Raw genomic sequence first — 20,925 nt, 5'->3', positions numbered from 1 at the left:
CAGTCAAACATTTGGAAAGTCTTTATTCTTGTTGAAGTCACAGACATAGAAATAATTGAAACAGGTGTTTTACTTGATTTAAAACATTTCTAAAATTTCATTGTAGTGTCATTCTCTACAACAAGGCTACAGAAATGAGTAATCAATTTAGTTTTCATCAATCAGATTTTATATTGAAAAATAATAAATGTGACATGAAAATAAGTGCTTGTAGTGATTCATTTTTTACAAGTCTGTAATGCTGTCAGCCAACCCGTGTACTATGGCACTGACCGTATCCTACATATTGCATAAAATAAAGATATCACAATAGGAAATAATGAAAGTAAAGTAGCACATGTGAAATTTCTAAGGGAAAATAGCCTAAATATATTAATTATATACAAGTTGACTTTTGAAAAAAATATATAATTAATCATATAGGTATACAGTAGGCACATTTCTATATTTGTATATGTATATGTTCTATTTATTTGTAAAAGACATATAGAATATATTTATATTAATATTTGGTCATTCTGCATAATTAAGAAAAACTAATTATAATGCTATTAAGTATACTAATATTAATACTATAAACAAGTTCTAAAAAATAATCCAAAATAACACATTATTATTCTATTGATATTGATGATATTTTTCCAGTTTTTAAAAAGAAGTGAATAAATGTCCAAATACATGTATTATAAAGAAGAAAGTATGTGAAATACAAAACTATGAGTGTGAATAACAATCATTAACTCAAGTATCAAATGAGATAGTGTTTTAAATTCTTGTAGAACTCATTCATCAATACTGGTACAATGATTGTATGTTATAGATTTTTTTGAAGAAAATAGAGAAGATTTGACATACATTCAACTGTGGAGTGACTTCGTATTGCAAATGAAGGGAATGCACTTCTAGCATCCTAATGTGTCTGTGCTGATGGGCTCTTCTGTCGTTCAATGTGTCAAAAGCAATAAAATCAGCTTGTAAGCGATGCCTCAGCAACTGAACACTCCATGCATTCTGGTCATTATGGCAGTATGAAGGCTCAGTTGGAAAAATGGCATATAAATAACGAATAACGTGAACAGGGTCTGATTAATCTTTACTGGCCACTTCAGCTTGAAAGGATTTATGCTTCTAAGGAATTGAACTAAGTAGCATGATTCTAGCTGTATTCTGCCAGCACAAAAAGACTTCTTAGAAAAGGCTGTTTTAGAAATGAGTTCTGGAAATCAGAATAGATAGTTTTTGTATGAAAGTATATACTTTTCACTTCCATTGCTATATATGTGATAGTATTTTGTAATATTTTCCTGGAATGTAGATCTTTGAATAAAAATTCAACTTCAAATTTGAATTGGTATTAGTATTTTTTCTTGTTATATCCTTTGAATATATTCTCTGATATTACTCTATTATGCTTTATTTCATCATAGGCAATGTAATATGTTCCTGTCATTCTCTCTGTCTTTGTGTCTCTGTTTGTCTTTCTCTCATTTTCTGTAGATATTAATCTTTCCAAACATTCTCATAATAAAAAGGTACCTAATATTAGCCCTGGAAGTGGTGGCACATGCCTTAAATCCCAGCCCTCAGGTGTTAGGCAGGCAGATCTCTATGAGGTTGAGGTCAGCCTGATATACAGAGTTAAGGTTTTACATAGCTAGTGTTACACAGTGAAGCCCTGCTTTGAAAAGACAAACAAACAAACAAAAAAAAACAAACAAACAAAACATAAATACACATACTCATAAACATAGAAGGTGTTATGGGAATTCATTTTGCCAATAGCTTTTGGGTACCGGCCTTAGGGCTTGACCTGCTGTGCTACATGAGGAATGAAAAGGTGGAGGAGAAAGCAGTCTTTCTGTATTGTGCTCTCTTGCTCTTGCTTGTTCGTGGGGTCCAAACAGTGAAGAGATGGTGCAGGACCAATGATAACTTCAGCTTTAATCTGTATCTGTGAGTCTACCGTTTTAATTGTACTCCTTAATAAATTATTTTTTAGAGTTTTTTTTGTTTTTTTTTTTTTTGGATAATAGTGGTTTTACTTAAATTTGAAACAAGTTTGTTTTATATGTCAATCCCAGTTCCTGCACTCTCCCATCCTCCCTTCTCACCCCACCTGCACTCTCCCATCCTCCCTTCTCACCCCACCAACCCTCATCCCAACTTTTATCTGCCCTCCAGGGATGGTGATGCCTTCCATGTTGAGTCTTCAAAGTCTGCCATATCATTTGGAGCAGTGACCAGGCCCTTCCTCATGTGTCTAAGCTGTGTGTGTGTGTGTGTGTGTGTGTGTGTGTGTGTGTGTGTGAGAGAGAGAGAGAGAGAGAGAGAGAGAGAGAGAGAGAGAGAGAGAGAGAGAGAGTATCCCTCTATGTGGAATGGGCTCCCAAGATCCATTCCTATAATTGGGATAAATACTGATCCACTACCAGAGGCCCCATAGACTGCTTAGTCTGCCTAACACCCACATTCATGAGTTCTGGGTTGGTCCTATGCTGGTTTCCAAGCCATCAGACTGGAGTCCATGAGCTCCTTCTTGTTTAGGTCAGCTGTTTCTGTGGGTTTCTCTAGCTTTGTCTTGACCCCTTTTCTCATCACTCCTCCCTTTTTGAAACTTGAGTCCAGGAGTTCAGCTCAGTGTTTAGCTGTGGGTGTCTTCTTCTGCTTCTATCAGCTACTAGATGCAGGCTCTAGGATTGCTTAAAAGGTAGTCATTAATCTCATTATCAGTGAAGAGCATTTAAGGTAGCCTCTTTGTTTTACATAGACTCTTAGTTGGGGTCATTCTTGTTGGTCTCGGGATAAATCATTTTTTACAATTTTTTCTTATTTTACATATCTATGATAAATCATTTTTTATACCTTAGTAAGTTCATGCTTCATTAAGGCACTTTGGGCGAGAAGTATTAACATGCTTTCTAAATAGGTGTGGTATCTGTGAATTTAATACAGAGGATTAGGCTTATGTACTATTAAAAGAACAATTGTCTATATCAAATATGATATATTTTAGATGTTCATTTTTATTTTCATATAAATAACTGAAGCATGTGACAATGATATAGCTTTCTATGACTTATGCATTGTCCTAGACAGGGAGACTATCATTTGATAAACAATATTACTTGGCTTCTGAGATGCTTTTCTTAAATTCTTAAATACACAGATCTTGAATGATATATAGAGAGATAAGGGTAAATATGACATCTCATATAAAGACATAATTTACTACTACTACAGAGTGTTTAATTTTATTTATGTCTTAATCAAGCTATTCAAATGCCTATTGGCATGGTAACTACTTTTCACATTATAGGTTATCAATGAATAAACAATGAAAGGTTCTAATCTATATTTTCAATATTATTCTAATGTTTCTCAGGTGCTTAATGATATGCTATCATATTTTTTATATTATAGTTGTACTAATACATTAAATATAAATTGATTTTTTTAATGAAAAATATTACACTATAGTTCAAGGTCAGTGGTTTGGTGTATATCTTTGCTTGTGAGAACCAGTTGTTTAATATATATTGTGGATACTTCAGCCATTGTTCAGGAGAGGTATGCTGTGGACTAAGAGAATAAGGTGGAACACCCAGGACTATATTCTAGGTCTAACTAGTGAATCTCTGCTGGCCATTCATGCCAACTGTAGCATACACAGGAATCAGATACCTACCAACATGTGCTCTATAGTGGAAAATCAATTTTAATAGACAAGTTTCACAAATTAAACATAGATGCATGGAGGACAGGCCCTTCCTCTAGAGAACTATGTGTTTCAGGACCACTATGTCCTATCACATAGGTGTATTCTCTACAATTCATAATGTCATTGATGAACAAACAGACTGATAACAGGCTTTGTACATCATTCTATAGTGTTTGTGAAAAATCCAGAAAGATGAAGTCTGGTCTTTGCTTTGCAGGACTAGAACATCAAAACAAAAACAAAAACAAAAAAAAAAAAAAAAACTGGAACTTTTTCCAATGTAGAAATTTTGGTTTCTCTGATGGCTATGGACCTAAAGTGTTCTTTTATTACTTTTTTCCTCTGTCAGTTGGAGGCACCAGTCACTATCTCTTAGCCAGAGCACCACTAAGTTCTGAACAAAAATGTGGATATATTCAGACAATTGTCTTATATACATCGGGAGGAAGTTATCATTCCTTCATGGAAGTGCAAACATTTTACCTAGTACTTTGTTTGTTTTGTTTTTCCTGTAGAAGCAAAGTACTTTTCTATTACCATTTCCTACTCTGTATCTGCCTTATGGTACCTCATCTAATAATTGTGCCAAGTACCCAGAAAAGGAGTTGAAAAATGAATACAAATCTCTTAGCTAGACTGGAGGCACATGCCCTGGTCTACCTCTAAATCAAGGTTATTTCCCTATATTTGGTGTTTTATCACACTTATAGTTGAAGCTAACAAGCAAACTTGGAATGCCTCCCCATATACCTCAAATATTAATAACATAAACACTGTACAGAATCAGAGACCTGAGGAGAAGCATGTGGCAAATTATATGAAAACAAATATTTAATCAAATAACAATCTCCCCAGATTTTCCTGCCTGCATTATTTACCACACACTGTGACTTGAGTCCCTAACAGATGCAATCACAATTTGTGCTAATTATTTTCATTCACAGATGTAACAAAAAAAAATAGCAACTATCATTTTCAAGATTCAATTTCTTTTCTAGATGACTTGATGAAATATATCCTCAAATTTGTGTTTTCCTATAATCTTGTATGTCACTATCCAGAAGAAATGAGTTTGCAAGCAGTCAATGGTCTTTATCAAACCTCAGGCCATCATTGAAATGATGGTGGAAGTATTAGGGAGTCAAAGTTTTTTTCAATAAATGAAGAAATGTGTACACACTGGGAGTAAAGTGTATGGATGTAAAAAATTTACTCCCATTTAGATCCTGGGTAATAGAAAAAAAACTTTTATTTCACAGCTTATAATTTATGAAACAAGCAAACTTATTTACCATTTTCCAAATTTCATTTCTCTAAAATGTATTGACTGAGCTATTGACTGTAAATATGTGTGGTGACCAGGTGGTTTGGAGACCAGGTGTCAATCATCATTTTCAATCTTACCAGCAAAAAAAGCAGGCCTGCTACATCAGACATTCCTCAAAGTCTAGAGATTTAGATATATCAAGGAGAACTATTTGCAAGGACAGAGTTTTTTTTTTTTTCAGTACCATTACTAAGAGATATGTAGAAATACTGATATGTTGAAATAAATTTATCCATATAAATAAGAAACATGATTTCTGTGTATAAACTCTTTCAACCTACGTTCACATTAGTACATTTATACTTTAGCACTCAATGGAAGCTTATAAATATTTAAATTATGTGACACTATGCCAGTGTTCTGGAAAGAAAAGATGTCATAGAGGGATCAAAAAATTAGGGATAATTTAATAGAGATGACATTAAATAGTGTCTGGTTCAATCTGCACAAGATGTAGCTAGCATAAAATATTAAAATGCAAGTTTTCAGATCTTAGGAGACAAGGTAATAGCAAGAAGTAAGTATACAAATGATCAACAATAGAACATACAAGAGCTCATATAAAAGGTATGTATTACGAAGAAACCCAAAGATTGCAACACAAAGAGATTCAAAGGAGTGGGCTGAATAAGCTTTACCTTCTACGTGTCCTAAAGTGGACATTTTATATAGAGCAGAGGAAAGCTGTTAAGTAGGTTACTTTTTCCTGTGTTTTGGCAACATAAAATCATCTACTGGGGGAGAGTTTTAAAATTTCACAATAGGAAATATCCAGTGTGCTTTTGGGACATGTAAGCCAAGCATATAGATCATCTCATCATCCACTCATTTCTGTCAATCTTTGGGTCTCTCTGGAATACTATTTTTGTTCAATAAAACAGAGTCATGTGCATGTTCTGTTCTCTTGGAAGCCAAAAGAGGACATCAGAGCGTATAGGGCTTTAATTATGCATGGCCATGTGCTATCATATGAACACTGGCAATTGAACATAGGTTCCCTCTAAGACCAACAAGTACTCTTAACTACTGGGTCTTTACCATATACAATTTAATCTTAGAATCTTATTTTCTGCTTATCTGCACAGGTATTTCACTTCCAGTTAGTCAATGATATATAGGATATAGAAGAGATACAGGATATAAAAAAGTCACTGTGCCTTCAAATACATCAGTAAACATATTATTTTTTTCTACTATAAAATAACTTCATTTTTATAATCTTATTTTAATTGCTCAATATTTACATCAGGTATGCGTTTTCACTTGAGGTGTTATACATTGATTTTACAGCCATTTAGATGCTTGCCATGTACCATACAAATTCATTATATACTCAGTAGATTTAAGGCTTAAGGTTTAAGATATAAGTTAAGTATGCATACTGAGGGTTGTGGATATTGAGAGTAATCTAAATTTAGGCTAAGCTTTTGTATAACTGGGCAAGTAAATGTATTTAAGGGTCAAAATATTAACTCAGTAGTGTTTCATTTGTCAGTTATCTGATTCATTGCTCATTTCATATACAAACTGATTGTGTGCCTCACTTCTGTGGTTTGATCTAATGAATAAATCAGCAGACTACTATGGGACACACAATATAAATATTCATTTCCCTTGAAATTTATCTGGTACTTCAATCATTTGGTGCATTTGAAATACCTGGTTCTAGAGCATACATATTTCAAAATTTTTTTAAAAAATTTGTTTTATTTAAATTTGAAACAAGCTTGTTTTGCATGTCACTCCCAGTTCCCGCACCTTCTTGTCCTCTCTGTTCACCCCATCAACCCCCATCCTATACCCTTTCTGCTCCACAGGGAGAGTGAGGCCTTCCATGGTGAGTCTTCAAAGTCTGTCATATCATTTGGAGCAGGGCCCAGGTATTCCCATGTGTGTCTAGGCTGAGAGTGTATTCCTCTATGTGGAATGGGCTCCCAAAGTCCATTCATGCACTAAGGATAAATACTGATCCATTTCCAGAGGCACCATAGACTGCCTAGTCCTCCCAACTAACACCCACATTCAGGGGGTCTGGATGATCTTATGCTGGTTTCCAAGCTATCAGGCTGGAGTCCATGAGCTCCCCTTGTTCAGGTCAGCAGTTTCTTTGGGTTTTCCTAGCTTGGTCTTGACCCCTTGCTCATCACTCCTTCCTTTCTGCAGATGGATTCCAGGAATTCATCTCAGTGTTTACTTAAGAAATACATTGACTATTATTCTGAATTAATTAAGAACAAGATAACATTTTATTTTCTGTTAACCATAAATTAACCTAAAATATACCACCAAATTACCAACCATGTTTTATTTATAAAGTGGTTGCTAGAACAATTGCATGCAAATAAAATATGTCAGATAAAAATTTGGTACTAATTCCCTATAAAATGTATGTTTGGTTTCTTTTTAAATTAACATTTCCATTTTATCCTAGGTAAATCTAATGCAATTCATGCACAAAATATCCAAGAGATCTGGGACACTATTAAAGACTAAATCTACAAATAAAAGGAAGAGGGAAAAGAGAAGAAACCTAGGTCAAATGCACAGAACATACTTTCAACAAAATCATTAAAGTAAATCATTCATAACCTGAATTGAAGATGCCTATGATGATACCAGAAGCAAACAGAACCAGAAAGGGACTGGACCAGAATATAAATCCCAGTTGACCCATAATAATCTAGACACTAAAGGTAAGATGATAGAAGGAACATTAAAAGCTAAAAGGGGAAAAAGTAAGTGAAATAGTAAAGGCAGATACACTAGAATAGACCTTACTTTTTAATTGGAGGATACAAATGCCAGAAAGACATGGATACTGTTCTACAAATTTTAAGAGACTACAGTTGTTCACCCCAGCTACCACAACAAACAAAGCATTTCAATCAGAAAAGTGAAATTTCAAAAAATTCTTGGGAAATCCATTTTAAGCAGTACTTGTCTACAAATCAAACTACAAAGAAGGCTCTAGAAGAAAAACTTCAACACGAAGAGCTTAAATACACAAAAGAAAACACAATAAATAAATAATTGCGACAATTAACCCAAAAGATGGGGAAAAGTGTGCTCCCACTTGCTCAGTTCAACTGTTTCTGGGGTTTCCCCAGCCTGGTCTTGACCCTTTTGCTCATCACTGCTCCCTCTCTGAAACTGGTTTGTCTCAGTGCTTAGTTGTGAGTTTCTGCTTCTGCTTCCATCAGCTACTAAATGGCTCTAGGCTCTAGGATAGCCTATAAGGTAGTCATCAATCTCATTATAGGAGAAGGACATTTAAAATACCCTCTCTTCTATTGCTTAGATTCTTAGTTGGGGTCATCCTCATAGATTTCTGGACATATCCCTAGTGCAAGATTTCTCTTTAAACCTATAATGGCCCCCTCTGTTAAGGACTCTTTTTATTCATACTTTTTTATATCATTAGTATTAGGTTTTACCCTAGGTCTTTGCACCATCTATTCTTGAGTAACCACACAGTGTTGGGTATAGGCTCCTTCTCATGGAGTGGGCTATAAATCATGTGTTGGCCACTCCTTTGTTTTGCATCACCATTTCCCTAGAATACCTTATAGTCAGAAATACTTGTAGGTCAGAGGTTTTGTGCTTGCTTTGCAGTTTAGTTTTCTGTTTTGGTAGCCTGCAGAGTACCTGCTTACACACTAGAATGTAGGGGCAAAGGCTTCATGCAGGGATGAAGCATGTTGGATGTCTCCAGGTTCAATGAGTTGTGTGGGTTTTTGTTCAGAAATATGATCTATCTATCACTTTCCTGCAGCACCATTCACCTGAGTAGGTTGCAGAGTTCTATGGCCAACAATTCAACTCAGTACAACCCAGTTCTGCTATTAGAAGCCTCATTTGGTGACAATAAATGGCAAGTTTAGAAAGTATCACCCATTTTTAGGAAAAATCTGTAGGATCACCTTCATATGTTTAAAAGTTTCCATTGCACTAAGTTTCAATATCATCAATACCTTCAATTCCAGGTGTGTCTCCCTGGGTGCACTCCCTCTACCCTATCTTACTAACTGATCCTCTCTTTGCTGTCGCCACATGCCACCAGGCAGCCTATAATGATCTATTCTGTTTTTTTTTTCTCTCAGGGAGATTCTTATGCCAGAGATCCTTTATAATTACCTAGCATTTCTGGATCTATGGATTATAAATTGGTTATCATTTATTTGTGGCTAATATTCACATATAAGTAAATATAAACTTTTATTTTTCAGGGTCTGGGATACCTCAATCAGGATGATTATCTCTCAGGATTATTACCTCCATCTATTAGTCTGCAAATTTTATGATGCCATTATTTCAGCATCTGAGTGAGTCTTCATTGTGTAAATTAACCATATTTTCTTTATTCATTCTTCTGTAGAGTGACATCTAGACTTTTTTTTCAAATTTCTGGCTATAATGGACTACAGAAAAAGAACATTCTTGAACAAGCATCCTTGTGGCAGGATGGAGTATTCTTTGGGCATATGTTGAGGAATGGTATAGCTGGGTTTTGAGGTAAATTGATGTTTGCACCTTACCAGCAATGGCTATGTATATTCCATTTATTCCACATTCTCATCTGCATGAGTTGTCACTTGTATTGCTAATCGTAATAAGTCTACCAGATTTTGAATCTCATAAGTACCCGTTTATTAATTGATCTTAGTGCCTTTTCTATGTTCTTTTCAAGAAGTTTCCTTGTGTGCTAATGTTTTTAAGGTTATTTCCCACTTTATTTTCTGTCAGGTTCAGTGTGTTTGTTTTTTGGAGAATTTACCTCATTTGGCCTGGCTTGGCTCTATTTACAAAAGATTTTGTTATACAAGTCGTTTACTTGATTGGTAAGATTGCCTCAATACACAGTATCTGAAGTTATTTTGAATGATATTGTTTACTTGATTTCTTTCTCAGCCTATTTGTCATTTGTATATATGAAGGGTACTGATTTTTTTTTTCGTTATTCTAGGATCAAGTTACTTTGTTGACAGTGTTGATCAGTTGTAGGAATTTCCTGGTGGACTTCATCACAAATATATTTTCAAAGTTTTTGAATTAAAAAAAAAGATACTTTAATTCTTTTCTTTCCCAATTTGATCTCCTTCCTTTGTCTTACTGCTTGTGCTAGGACTTCCTATATTTTGAATAGATATGGAGAGAGTGTACATCCTTGCCTTAGTCCTGATTTTAGTAGAATTGTTTGGGGCTATTCTCCTTTTAATTTGATGCCAGCTATATTTTCTGCAAACTGCCTTCTTTTATGGTTAAGGATGTTCCTTGAATCCCTAATATCTCCAGGACTTATATTATGAAGGGGTTTTGGTTTTCACAAAGGGATTTATCTAAATCTAGTGAGATGACCCTGGGTCTTTTTCTTGTAGTTTGTATGGTGGATCACATTTATTGACTTTTATATATTGACCTGTCCTTGCTCATTTGGGATGAAGCCTATTTTATCATGGTGGATGATGTTCTCAATGTGTTTTGGATTTAGTTTGAAAATATTTTAAAAACTAGTATACTCAGGAGTATACTCATGACAGAAACTGCTTCGTAATTTATTTATTTTTGTTAAGTTTTATGTAATTTGGATCTCAGGTTAATTATGGACTGAGATAAAGAATTGAACAATCTTTTTCTGATCTATTTCATGGACATTTTGAGGAGAATTAGAGTTAACTCTTCTTTGAAAGTCTGGTAGAATTCTGAAATAAAAGCTTCTAGCCCTGCCCCCTACCCCTTGAGACTATTAAAGACTTTTTTATTTCACTAGGGGATATAGGTCTATTTACATTGCTTTTCTGTTCTTGATTTAATTTGGGAAGTGGTACTTATCAAGAAAATTATTTGCTTCTTTTATATTTTCTGCTTTGGTGGTATACAGGATTTATTTATTTATTTATTTATTTAGTTATTTATTTATTGTATGGCCTAATGATTCTCTGGATTTTTCTTAGTGTCTGTTGTTATGTCTCCATCTTCCTGTCTGATTTTGTTACTTTTGACATTTTTCTCATCCTATTAATTAGTTCGTATAAGAGTTTGCCTGTCATGTTGATATTCTTGAAGAAACAAGTCTTTTTTTCAATTCTCTTTTATTGATTTAAGCCCATAATTTGATGATTTATGATCCACTCATCTTGAATGTAATTATTATTATTATTTATAATTATTATTATTATTTGGTTATAGAGTTTTCAGGTATTCTGTTACATTGCCAAGAAGATATTTCTTTGGCCCACTAGACTTTCTGTTTATGTGTTTATTTTGTGTTGTTTGTTCTTTCGATTTTGATGATCTGATGTTATCCATCCCCAGTGTTTTCATGGGTGTAGGTAACTTCCTTACTTTGGAGTTTTTCTTTTGGAGTATTCCATTGAGCCATATTTGTAAGTGAATATTGTTTAAATTTGGTATTATCATGGAATATCTAATTTTTTTCTAACTATGGTGAATGAAAGATTTCTGGCTGTAGTATGTGAGCTGTCATCTGTGGTCTCATAAAGTTGGCAGTACATTTGTTCAAGGCTTTCTGGCTTTTGAAGTCTCCATTTAGAAGTCAATTGTAATTCTAACATATCATCCTTTATGTTACTTGGTATTTTCCCCTTTCACCCTTTAATATTTTTCTTTATGTGTGTACATTTAATATTTTGACTATGTGGCAAATGGTCTCTCTTTTCTGAACTAATCCATTTGGTGTTTTGTATGTGCCTTTGACATTTACAGGCATCATGTTCTTTAATTTAGGAAAATTATCTTTTATGGTTTTGTCAAAATATTTTCTGGGTTTTTAAGCTGGGAGAGGGGATTCTTCTCTTACCTCTATTCCCATTATTATTAAGTTTGGTGTGTTCATATTGTCTGAAATTTCATGTCTGTTATTTTTTGTTTGTTTGTTTTTTACATTATCTTTGATCTATGCATGGATTCTTTCTATTTTATCAAAACCTGCAATTCTGTCTTTCATCTTTTGTATTCTATTGCCTCAGTAGTTACAATTTGAATACTTATTTTTTTTCCATTTCCAGAAATCCTTCAGTTGTGTTGGAATATTCTGGGCCTTCTGTGGTAAGATCCTAAAGCTCTATAAGAGACATATTGCCCTACTTTTACTTTTATGCTAGCATCTGTGCATCTTGTATTCTGTTGATCATAGGTTTAGGTGCTAATTTCTGGATGTGTCTTTTTTAGGTGATTGTTTTATTTTTTGGTATCTTTCTTTTCTGGGTGTGATGGTTATGTATTGCTTGCTTTTCTGGCCTGCTCAGATAGTATGTCCAAAGGCAATGACTGCTGGTACTAGAAGTTGTGATACTGGAATGACTTCTGGGAAGGAATGTTGGGAGAGAAAGTATATGTAAACTTCAGAAGTGGGGTCAGAGTGGAAGAGGAGGCCACAGCAGGTTTATAGGTGCAGAGATGTTGGTTAGACTGGGTACTGGGTAATTTGGATCTGCAGGCCAGAAAGAGAGCTGTGGTCCTCTTTCAGCCTACTTGTTGCCCTGGGAGGAGAAGCCCTTGGGTTACCAGTGGGTGCTTCCTCTGTTTTGGGGCTTGGATAAAGTAACAAATAGAGAAGGAAAGTTAGAAATGAGTGATCTGTGAGATCCATGGAGATGCCAACAAGAATGAGAGTCCACCACAGGTGTTCTGCTCTATTGCTGAGGATGAGACTGTGGGATTAAATCGGTCATGACAGAGGGAGAAGAAATCTCAGGCAGCCTACCTGATATTCTGGCAGGCACAGATTGTGTTTTCAGGGGGATGCCTTCTAGAGTTAGGGGCTGAGGAACAGTAAAGAGTGGGGTAGAAAATTTAGGAAGGAATGTCTTAGGGACATATAGCAGATGTGGGCATGCAGAAAGGAAATCTGCAGCTCATTTTCAGTTGCAGGAATTGGGATAGTACAAGGATTGGATTGCAGTGAATGGTGAATAACTTCACTTGGTTTACCTGTTTCCCTGTTCTGCTCAGCTGGTGTGTTACCAGTGAGTGCCTCTTGTTGTAGGAGGTTACGATAATAAGATGAACTGGGGAAAGGAGGCATTGTGGAAAAAAACTTGTGGTCTTTATGGAGATGGGAACAAAAAGGAAAGCTAGATGTCAGCAAAAGAAGTGAGGATGAGACTAAGGAGCAAAAGTAGCTATAGGAGTCAACATTATTGAAGTCTCATCAACTAAATATGTATAGAATACTTAAAGCCAACATCATTAATAATTTTATACTTTGTGTTAACTGTTTATTTTTATATTTGAGAAGTCTTGATATACCCACAAAAGGATTATGCTTTCTTTGAATGATATTGTTTGCTGCTGTTATTAGTTTACCAGGCACTCTTCTCTGTAGTTTCTGATGTCATCAAGGGCAGAAATGATGCACTCCTTATTTTTTCTACCCTGTCCTTTCATGACATTCAATAAACATTTGATGATTGAAACTTTGAGTATCTAATGAGTCCTAGAAAAGGCTGTATTTGTGACAGAAATGTACTGAATTTCCACAATTGTGCTAGCAATCAACATCTAAATTGTAAAATGCTTCTGCCTCTTGTGAACTAATTTTTATTCCAAATATATTCAAAGGATCATGGTATGTTTATGAGAAATTACTTCTGTCCATTTCTGGTGTGTTGATCTAAGAGAAAATAATCTTTGCATTCTTAAATATATACTGAAGCCTTCACCCTGAGTTTTGTTGCAAAAGAAAAAAAAAACAATCTCTGCACTCTTCAATTAATAGCACTGGCTTTTGATTAACATTCCCCATGTAGTTCTCCTATGGGAGTTCCTGGTAGTGGGATGTTGAGTTGAAATTTACTTTGAGGATAGGAAGGCCTGGATGCCACAAACATGCAAACAGACTGGACAACTTGTGGAGAATGAATAAGAAATGAAGTCAATTTTTAGACCAGTATTATTTAGTTTTATCCTAGTAATCTAGGCTATCGAGTCTGTCATGTTGAGTCAACCAGGCAGTGTCTACAATTCATTCCATCTTGCAGAATGTGACAAAATAGAAACTATAAAAGGCCTTGTAATATAGTAGTTGCCAAGAACATAGAATAATGTTGGCTAAACCTAAAGACATTAAAAAGTCACTTGACATAATAAAGCCTGAGATCTATGGTGCTAACAATTCATAAGTAATTAATGTGTAGCACTAATAAAATTCCATATGCCCATGGCAATTGTAGGACAACAAACATTCCCTCTTAAAAACTTCTTTATGACTAGAATTTATCACATATTTCATGATATCAGCATGTAGGAATACAAAATATTTTTCATTGGTATAATTGAGGTGCTATTTCATAAAAATATAAAAATGAAAACAATACACATGTGCTATAGTGAGCACAATGGCCAAGTCTAGAATGTGAGTGCTTCTCTCCACATGAATTTGTCTCCATGAACAGAAATGGAAGGCTGTGTCTCATAGACCCACTTACTTTGCCATCAATTTTTCTTCTTTTTCTATTTAAAGTAGTAAGCAAATCAGAGAATGTGATATTAACAGCCATTTCTGGAATAAAATTTTATATATCCATTTCTATACTGTAACATATTTTTTTCTTCTGTCACCTCAGGACACATGGTATTTAAATGTTCTTTAAGAATTTTTCAGAAAAATCTTTGGAAATAGTTGTTTAACTGAACTAAGTCATAATACTTGGGACATAAAATAGAGGAAAGCAGTGAAGATAAAATTAAATTTATGAGCTGGTAGCCAATGGTCATAGTGTATGTTAATTAGACTAATTGTGAAACTGTACTTCCCAATGAATGGGAATTCAATAGAAATATATGTGCACTGTTATACAATATACAGCTATGGCAGATATTAAAAATATTTCCACTACATTTGTGCATCTGATGTGAAAATACAAGTGATCTCTATATTAAATTCCACCATACTTTACTTCCTCAGAGAATCTCTGTTTATAAAATATATTCTAAAATTGAGGTGTTTTATATACTACATGCAGAAATAGATACTTAAACACTGACACTAAATGGGGAAAGTTACATTTGGCTCACAGGTGTGAAAGAGTTTCTAGAAAGTAGATTTGGCTTATAAAATGATAATAAAGGTTATGTAGGAAAAATCATTGTGTAGTAATGGTTTTAGAAAGGAAGAGGTAAAATCTATTGATGGGATAAGTATGTGACTCTCCTATTTAAAATCTTATATTTCATTATGAGTTTCATCTACTTCATGTGCAATCAAATATATTCAACATACATTCCTATATTAAAGTAAATAATCAATAAATTTTTCATAAACATGGATTTGAATATTTGGATCATTTCATATATAGAAATTATTGTTCTCTTGAACTGTTTTTCATTTGAAAATGAAAAATTAGGACTGTAGTCTTTGCTGTATGTCAAATATCCTCTTATGAGTGACTATATACCACATTTGTCTTTCTGTGCCTGGGTCACATCACTCAGGATGTTTCCTTCTAGTTCCATCCATTTGCCTTCAGATTTCAATATTTCATTGCTTTCTTTTCCCACCAAGTAGTACTCCATTATAAAAAATATACCACATTTTCTGTATCCATTCTTCAGTTGAGTGGTATTTAGGTTGCTTCCAGGTTCTGGCTATTCCTAATAATGCTGCTATGAACATAATTGAACAGATGCCCATTTGGTATAAATGTGCATTATTTGTGAATATGCCTAAGAGTGGAATTGCTGAATATTGAGGTAGACTGATTCCCATTTTCCTGAGTAACCACCATATTCAGTTCCAAAGTGGCTTGTACGAGTTTGCACTCCCACCAACAGTGGAGGAGTGTACCCCGTTCTTCAAATTCTCTACAGCATAAAATGTCATTGTTGTTTTTGATTTTAGCCATTTTGAAAGGAGTAAGATGGTGTCTCAATGTTGTCTTGATTTGCATTGCATTTCCCTGATGGCTAAGGATATTGACCAATTACTTAAGGGTCTTTCATTTGTTTTAGATTCCCCTATTAAGAATTCTCTATTTAGTTTCATACCACAATTTTTAATTGGATTATTTAGTGTTTTGGTAATAGTTTTTGAGTTCTTTCCATATATGAGAAATCAGCCCTCAGTCAGATGTGGGTATGTTGAAGATCTTTTCTCATGCTGTGGGTGGCTGGTTTGTCTTTTTTTTATCCCACTTTTTAAAAATTTATTTTTCTTACTGTACATATCATCCTACTTCCCTCTCCCTCCTTCCTCCCCTTTCTCCCACCCTCCCATGCCTCTCAGCCACCTCCCATCCATTTTCCCCACCCATTCCATATGTAGAGTGATGCCTTCCTGGAGGGGTCATATAAATCTGTCAAGTCATTTAGAGTAGGGAGTAGGCCCTCACTCCTGCCTCTAGGTTAAGGGAATATCCCTCCATAGGGAATGCTTTCCCAACGTCCTTTTGTGCACCAGGGATACATCTAGGTTGCACTGTCAGAGGTCCCTTAGATTGCCTTGGCCTTCTAACTGAGACCCATGTTGAGGGGGTCTGGTCAGTCTAATGCTGGATTCCCAGTTATCAGTCTGGGGGCCAATTACTTCCTCCTTGTTCAGGTCAACGGTCTCTGTGGGTTTCTGTAGCCTGGTCTTATTCTCCCTCTCTGCATCTGGATTCAAGATAGGCTCAGTGTTTAGTTGTGGGTGTTCGCTTCTGTTTCCATCAGCTACTAGATGAGGGCTCCATGATGTGGATAAGTTAGTCGTAAAGCTCATTATCAGGGAAGGGCATTTCCACTGTTGCTCAAATTGTTAGGTGGGGTCAGTCTTGTAGGTCCTTGGACATTTCTTTAGGTTTAGTTTTCTCTTCAAACCTATAATGGCTCTCTGTTTTATGGTATCTCTCTTTCTCTCTCTTCCTCTCTCTCTCTTTCTCATGCTGTCCCTCTCTTCTCTTTCTCTCTTTTCACAAGTCTATTCCCCCCCCCATGACTTAATCTTCCTAGTCCCACATGCTTTACTCTTCTCCTCTTCTCTTTCTCATAGCTCCCTTTCCACTAACTGTCTTCCCCCCACTCCCAATATGCTCAGGAGATCTTGTCCCTTTCCCCCTCTGTGAGGGACCTTGGATGAATCTCTTAGAATCCTCCTTGTATCTTAGTTTCTCTGGCAGTATGAATTATAGGCTGGTAATCCTTTTCCCTATGTCTAAATTCCATATATGAGTGACTATATACATTTTCCTATTTTTGTGACTGGGTCTCCTCTTCAGGATGGTTTCTTCAAGTTCCATCCATTTGCCTGCAAATTTCAAGGTTCAATTTTTATTCCTCTGTGGAGTAGTATTCCATTGTGTAAAGGTTCTACATCTTCTTTATCCATTCTTCAGTTAAGAGGCATCTAGTTTGATACCAGGTTCTTGCTATTACAAATAATGCTGCTACCAACATAGTTGAGCACATGTTTTTGTTGCATGAATGTGGATCATTTGGGTTATGCTCAAGGGTGGGATTGCCAGGTCATGTGGTAGACTGATTCCCATTTTCTGGAGGAACCGCCATACTGATCTCCAAAATGGCTGTACAAGTTTGTACCCCCACCAGCAGTGGAGGAGTGTTCCCTTTTCTTCACATCCTCTCTAGCATAAGTTGTCATTAGTGTTTCTAATTTAGACATTCTGGCAGGAGTAAGATGGTATCTCAAAGTTGTTTGATTTGCATTTCCCTGATTTGCTAAGGATGTTGCGTGCTTTCTTAAATGTCTTTCAGCTTTTATGATTTCCTCTATTGAGAAATCTATCTTCAGTTCTGTACCCCATTTTTTAATAGGTTATTTCTTTCAGGGATCATTTCTATAGTGAGCTGGTTTGTCTTGTTGACTGTGTCCTTTGCTTTACACAACCCAAAAGAAGCTGGGAAACAAGGAGGACCCTAAGAGAGACATATGGTCCCCTGGAGAAGGGAAAAGGGAAAAGATCTCCAAATGGGGGGGATGGGGAATGAGGAAGGAGAAATAGGAGGGGAGAAGGAAGGGAAGAGAATATGAGGAATCAGGAATATTGACTTGGGTTAGAATAGAGAAGGAGAACACAAAAAGAGATACCTTAATACAGGGAGCCATTATAAGTTTAAAGAGAAATCTGGTACTACAGAAATGTCAGGGATCCACAAGGATGACCCCAACTAAGAATCTAAGCAAGTGGAGAGAATACCTTAAATGCCCTTCCTATAATGATGCCCTAAGTGCCATCATAAAGTTTTCGTCCAATAGCTGATGCTAAAGCAAGCACTGAGCTCAACTCCTGGTTTCCAGTTATAGAGAAGAAAGTGTGATGAGCAAAGGGGTCAAGACCATGCTGGGATAAAACCACAGAAATAGCTGACCTGAACACGTGGAATTACAGACACCCCAGTCTGACATCTGGATACCAGCAAAGGAGGGAACCAGGCTGCCTGAACTTGCATGTTCATTGGGAGTCTTGGGTAGTCTATGGGACTCTGACAGTGGAGTAAGTATTTATCCTTAGTGTAGCAATGGGCTTTGGGAGCCCATTTTTTATGTAGTCATACTCTCTTAGTCCAGATACATGGGGCAGGACCTAGGTCTTGCCCCAAATGAAGTGTCAGACTCTGACCATCCTTCATGGGATGGGGCATTGGTGGGGGACATGGCAGGATGAGAGGGAGTGGGAACTTGAATTAATATGTAAAATAGGAGTGTGCTTAATTTATCTAAAATTTATTTTAGAAAAAAGGTAAAGAAAAAAATAGCTGAAAAGAAAGGAAAGTTTCAAATAATATAGTATTAATTAATACAATGCAATAAAATCAAATGCCTTATATTATTTGGCAGACTTTAAATTCAGCCTTTAAAGTCAGACTTTAAAGACTTTAAAGTCAGAGTAGACTTTAAATTTTACTTGTATGTTTATATGTTAGATATAATATAAAGACATTTAAATCATGTAAGATGAGATCTTTGAATAGATACCAGTTTCAAAACTATATATTTTATAATATATAATATATTTATATAATAAATATAATACATAATATGTCAAAATACAAAGCTTGAACTCTATGAATTAATTGATATGCTCAGTTTAGTAAAATCATAGTTCATAAACATATTTATTGTTTGTATTTCTATTGGTAAATTTAATAACTATGACATATTTACCATAAATATATCGTTTTACTATTTACTTAGCCATGCCTTTATGCAAAAACTGGTAAACATATTATTTTTAGCATTCTTCCTTGATATGACACATGTCTGTTACTTTTTTAGTGAAATTAAGAATAGTGAGTTTTCAGAGATATACTATTACATAATTCCCACCAACTTTTGTGTCCAATTCATAACGCATAGATTGCAACCAGAAATAAATGTGCTAGTGACTCTTTAGAGTAACATATTTCTAAGAAAGCAGTATAAGAAGTAATTGTAAAATCTGGAAATCAGAAAAGAAAGGAGATGAACGCTAATTATCCAGAGCAGTAATATAGGTGGAACACTTAATAAAATTAGTGAATGACAAGAGCAGTGAGAAGCTAAAATGAGGGGAGTGAATTGCATGAACATTTGTAGAAAGTAAACTTAGAACTTAACACTATCATATATAATGTTGGAAGCGAAAGTTATGTTCTAGTGGGAACTCGAAAATTCTGACAATAAGAATGTTTGGAATTCAGTATTAGCCAAGAAACATTTAACACTGTCTATATGATCCATTTGCTTTATGATACTTCTGTCAGGTAAGGTATTGTTGAAAAGTGATATTGGGCTTCATTAAAATACAGTAGATAAGACAGATCATCAGATATCTGGTAAGAGCTTATAATTAGAAAAGCAAACAGTTCCAACAGAAAGATAAATACATGTATAAGATACAGGGAGCAAAAGTGAACTCCATGGATACAAAGAAGTTCATAAAGAACAGGGTTATTAAAGTAGTAGTTCTAGGTTCTCCACAAATATAACACCCATGACTTCACAAGTAGTCAGCTAGGTTTTCAGTATCAGTTATAAATATAATTAGAGGTATATAATTAGTGGCCAAGTTATACAGGCCACTACCACACCAGTACTATTACTGTGGCATGGAAATTCATTGTAATGGTTCATATATTCCTTTTCAATGAAGTATATTCTTTATCACTAGTTCTATATGTATAGTTTTCTCCTAATTATATTAAATGCAAATGACAAAAAATGCATTGGTAAGAATTATTTTACTTTTAGATGATATGTTTATCTGTTCAATTTTTAAATGAATATGTATGTGTGGAATGGATGTGAACATTTTGACAGGTATATGTGGAAGCCAGAGAACAATTTGAGAGACTCAGTGGTAGTTTTCTAGCATGTGACTTCTAAGGACTGAATTTGTTATCAGTTATTATGGAAATCACCTTTATTGGTTTCTTGTATTGAAGGACAAAAGAGAAAAGTTAATGAAGGAGTGACCTGGAAACCAATATCTGTTCCTTGGAATTTGCTAACATCCTCTCACAAGGCCCTGAGATAACAAAAATTCACACTGCCCCTCCTTTCCTGTGAGTCAACAGGTGGTAAATAGGGTTGTTAAGAAACAAAGAGATAGCTGCAACTCCGGTATGCCCAGACAAAATTAATTAGCACACCCTGAGGCCCTAAGGTCTGTTGACCCTAATAGCAGACCATCAGGCCTCTAAGGGTCATGTACTCAATGGACAGAGGGTCCCATCCCCTCACTAAGCTTTGGGTTTGCCTTTAAAAACACCTGTGCCCAGGGAAGGGGGCTTCTCTCTAGCCTGCGTGCTGGAGGAGCCCGTTTGTGCAAACGTTTCCTGTTCATTAAAGCCTCTTGCGTTTTGTAGCAACTGGACTGGACATTGAGTTATTGGGGTATCGACCGAAACTGGAAGACTCCTCATTCTTAGGGTCTTACAGTATCTC

The sequence above is a fragment of the Phodopus roborovskii genome, unplaced genomic scaffold (assembly GCF_943737965.1).
Source record: "Phodopus roborovskii unplaced genomic scaffold, PHOROB, whole genome shotgun sequence".
Taxonomy (NCBI): domain Eukaryota; kingdom Metazoa; phylum Chordata; class Mammalia; order Rodentia; family Cricetidae; genus Phodopus; species Phodopus roborovskii.
This window is presented reverse-complemented; position numbering follows the sequence as displayed.